Genomic DNA, 5,000 nt, shown 5'->3' on the forward strand with positions numbered 1-5,000 from the left:
GGCGAAAGAAGGGAAAAGGGCGAAAAATTGAGGGGAGAGAACGAAAGAAGAGGGGCAAAGGACGGAAGAAGAGGGGGAGGATGGTGGAGGAAAGAGGAAACAAAAGGAAGAAAGGAAGGGTAGAGGAAGAGGGAGAGGGAAAGGAGGAGGGACGTCTATTTTGCACCTATGGCTTCCTGTTGGAAGGATGGGGCAATCTGTGTTTACTGACAGCGTGTTTGTGTATTCGTAAATTTGTCAGCGTCGCCATTGCCTGTGTAAGCACTTTACCCTTTACGGATAAGCACTTAACACAAACATTCTCTTCATAATCTCAGAGAGGGAAGGAAAGCTATGTTAGTTTTGGAAATTAAAAAGTGAATGTGTGTGTATTTGTGCATGTGAATATGCAAACACACGCACACAAACACACACAAACACACACACACACACACACACACACACACACACACACACACACTCATATCAACACAGACAAACACACATACATATATTCACATATCCCACTCCCTAACTGTTTTTTTTCTTTCTTTTTCCTCTTTTAAATCACACACGCAACACGCTCCACCCACACACATCTCGCCAACCAGAAAAACACATATGTCATCCCCCACCCCTACCCCCCAACCCCCGCCTCTATGTCGACACCCACCCGACACCCCTCAGCCTATTCTCCTTGTCTCCTGGAGCCTCTTTTCCCCTCATGATGAGAAAATACAGCGCTTCGGTCACCTCAATCATTTTGGAACATAATATTTTCCTTCCGAGGCGCCCCCGGGATCGACATTAAGCTTCATCTTCTTTCGGGAAACATTGGTTTCTTCTTGTTGTTTCTTCTTCTTCTTCTTCTTGATTTTCTTTCTCTTCTAATTTTCTTTTTTCGCCTCTTTATGTTCTTATTTCCTCCTCTTCCTCCTCCCTCTCTCCTTCTTACTCTTCTTTTTCTTCTTTATTTTCCTTTTATACCTATTCCTTTTTAGTGACATATGTCCACGATCTCCTTTGTTTCAGTTTTATCTTTGATGTTACTTTTAACATGAGTATAGTTTTTTTTTACTTTCTTTAGCGTCCAAATCATTGCTATTATAATCTATATTAATGCTATTGAAGATTAGATGTTAGTGTCATTCTGTAAGAACGAAGTTAATGGTAATGTTTTAAAATTATTGATAATCGGCCAGGTTGTTTTTAAAGTGAAATAAATGCATAACTGTCTATCTATCTGACAGATGTACATTTACCTATCTATCTGTCCGGTAGATATGCATGTCTAGACTGATAGCTATGCATTTATTTCTGAGTATAGGTATGTCTGTATAATGAATATTTATTGGGTCGGGCTTCGCACAATTTTAACAGACCGGCCGAATGAATAAGCTAACGATGATTATGAAAATATTAAGGATAATGACCTAATGATAGCAATGACATTCTTAATGCCTGATAACTTTAAATGTGAAGTAAGACAAAAACGAAAATCGGAATAATATCAATCAATTAATCATTCGGGTCTTCTAGGGCGAGCTGCTCGTCACGACAGGTAAATCTACCCAAGCCACGACTTCCTAGGACGTCCCATGGACAGCCTCCTTAATGGATTGTCTCGCGAAGAGAGAACCTGACGGGCAGGGTCATTCACGGGGAATAGCGATAGGTGGCAGCCCGGGATTATACCAGTAGCAGGTCTTATGCCGGTCTCACGGTGTAACCATCGATTGGACACATGGTCCCACCAACTGTACACTATGATCCGTGCAAGGACCTGTCACAAAAGCATCAAGATGAGACTCCAGGTTTCACTTCCATAAAACGAAACTGGCAGTACCAAGGCCTTGAAGACACGTTGTTTGGTCCTTCTGCACAGGTCCCTGATTGGCCATCACACGGAACCGCTCGTGACTCGCGATTGGTTGACTCCTGCCTTGTGACCACCTGACCGGCCGATCCACCATCGCCGGTCAGATTCAGAAGCCAAAGGACTTGAAGCTTGTATTATAAAGCTGCCACGATCATTCTGGGTGCCTCAGGTGGACAAGGATCCTCAACCTCCTCATGGAGGCAAACCTTCTCCCTATGGACTCCCGAATTGCGACACAGTTCCTTTGAAAGGCTATCTAGGCACCCCGGAACACAAGCACAAGACAAAAAATACTCAGACCCCTATAACAAGATTATGAGCTCTTTGCAAACAACTGGCTGTCACATACAGCCCGGCTGTTGATACGCTATCAGATCAAAGAGCAAATACTTATTAAGGGCATGGACTCCCCTACCCTGACTACGTTGAAGCCCCGCCGTGGGCACAAGCCTTGATCGAGTTCTCTGTCATGAGTATGTCAAGGAGAAAGAACGAATGCCACATGCCTAGTCTGAAGGCAGAAGCCGAGAGGGTTATTGCAGCCGTCCGTTAAGTAGGTAGAAGCTACTTCATGGATGGATCAGTCGATCCTTGAACCCACACCGGCCTTGCAGTAAGGGATGCCACAAAGTCTATGAGGGTAACAGACAACGCCTCCTCGCTAAAGGCAGAGGGAGTTGTGATCATGGAAACCCTAGCTCACGCATCCTTGAGGGAAGGAAACGTGGTCATACGTAGCGATTCTAAAGCAGCCATTGACTATCGACAGCACAGCATGCCCAATGACAACCTTTACCTCCTTTACCTCTTGTCTCAGAGAAGAAGAATCGTTATAAACTGGGCCCCCAGCCATATAGGCATCGGAGGGAATAAGCTTGCTGACATACTAGTTGACACTGACAGGGGTGTGCCCCTAAATCCCCATGATCATTCACCCAAGCCGTAAAATCTTAAGGCACAGGTCCAGCACCAAAGGACTTGCCACTCCTGGAGCTACACAGACAAGAAGCGAGAACCTCCTCTTCGGCCAGATGGTACTCAGACGCCACAGGCTATGAGCCACTGGTACTCTCTGCAACAATTAATAAAGGTACCGCAGTCATTCTTCACACAATCAGACTGCATATGGCAAATTATGGAGACAACTGACTATGCAGACAGGTGTTGGAAGCAGTGTTGCGAGCCGAACACCACTTTGTTACACTATTTGCAGAGTTGTGAGCACACACAATTTCTGTGACAGGACCACCTACCACAGTCGCCGGGATGGTAAACAGATTATGCCACTTGCTTACATCGTGGCGGCAGGAGCGCCTGCTGGCAACCTGGCCATCACATAAGCATTCAGGGATGGTGAATCAATTGAGACATCTATAAATAGCAGACACAGCCCGAGCCTCATTTATGGAAGGTCCGGGTGAAGACAGACTTCGCAAATCTCACTCACTCAAGCTTGTACTCGGTCGATTATTAAATAAAGACTGTTAAAAATGCGATTTTGTATCCTCTTGTTAGCCGAATCCATGGTTCTGGTTGCTAGGCCATCTACTGACTTCTGAGTCATGAACTACACTACCAAGGTATGTAAAGCTCTCTGTGATTTCAGTGTCCTCGCCACAAGCATGTATCAACTGAATAGGTTCTCCTAACAAACACTCAATATCCTGGATCTTAGTCTTGGTTAAAGAGAGTCTAGACCCGAGGACTTCACCTTATTTCTGGATGCATCAAGAGCCACCACCAGCGATTCCAGATTGTAGCACTACCTACTATCTACTATCTGTTCCATGCAAGTGTTGAATCGTGTTGGCGCAAGAACACAACCTTGCCTCACTAATGGATTAACAGGGAAGAAGTTGGACAGGACCCCACCACACTCTACAACACTTTTAATTGTAACATATAGGCCTGTATATTATTCTAACTATCCTTTTCGGTGTTTGTTCTCTCTTAGTGTTTCGCGATGCACCGAGTTAAACACCTTGAGGTCGATGTGGGAATGACCCCCCCCCCCCCCTACAAAAAAGATAGTCAAGTAAAAGAAAGAAAGAAAGAAAGGTGGTTGGGAAGAATAATAAGATCCCAATGAAGTGTTTTACGAGGCTCGCACGTGACTGTTTCTATGATTAAGACAATTACTTTGGGTCATGTAATGCACATGCACACACACACACACACACACACACACACACACACACACACACACACACACACACACACACACACACACACACATATATACACATACACTACACACACACACACACACACACACACACACACACACATATACATATATATGTATATATGTATATATATATATATATATATATATAGAGAGAGAGAGAGAGAGAGAGAGAGAGAGAGAGAGATAAAGAGAGAGAGTGAGAGGTAAGCTCACAGGGCCAGACAGAGAGGGACACAAGGGAGGGACAGAGAGAGAGAGCGCTATAAAACCCCAAAGAGATATAAGTAAAAAAAAAAAAAAAAAAAAAAAAAAAAAATATATATATACACAAATAAAAAAGGAAAAGGAAAATACAAAGAAATGGAAATAGGTAACGAGCGAAGAAACTCTTCCTCAGATAGATATATTGGGGAAGGACAGTCACCACGCACGATTAGCTCCCTTACAGCTGACCCCATAACTGTCTCGTTAAAGGAGACTCTCATTGTTCCTCTTCTCGGTTTTATTGTGTTTCCTTGTTACTAATTTTCTTTTTTATCTATTTTGTTGTTAACTTCTTTAATTTTATTTGTATTTCTTCTTTGGTTTCTTTTTCTTTCTTTTTTTTTTTGCTGTTGTTTACCTTTTTTTTTTATTTGTCACCATCACTCATTCTCTCTCTCTCTCTCTCTCTCACTCTCTCTCTCTCTCTCTCTCTCTCTTTCTCTCTTTCTCGCTCTCTCTCTCTCTCTCTGCCATACTCTCCCCCCCTCTCTCTCTCCTTTTCTCTCCCTTCTCTCTCTCTCTCTCTCTCTCTCTCTCTCTCTCTCTCTCTCTCTCTCTCTCTCTCTCTCTCTCTCTCTCTCTCTCTCAGTCTCTCTCTCTCTCTCTCTCTGCCATACTCTCCCTCTCTCTGTCTCTCCCTTTCTCTCTCCCTCTCTCTCTCTCTCTCTCTCTCTCTCTCTCTCTCTCTCC

General features: G+C 43.8%; 1 protein-coding gene across 1 annotated transcript in view; it reads right to left on the reverse strand.

Annotated features, from left to right (window-relative positions):
- The window catches only part of LOC125042194 (G-protein coupled receptor dmsr-1-like), a 38,144-nt gene that overhangs the window by 12,076 nt on the left and 21,068 nt on the right, over positions 1-5,000 (reverse strand). The window lies entirely within an intron of this gene.

Source organism: Penaeus chinensis, chromosome 31 (assembly GCF_019202785.1).
Source record: "Penaeus chinensis breed Huanghai No. 1 chromosome 31, ASM1920278v2, whole genome shotgun sequence".
NCBI classification, from domain to species: Eukaryota; Metazoa; Arthropoda; class Malacostraca; order Decapoda; family Penaeidae; genus Penaeus; species Penaeus chinensis.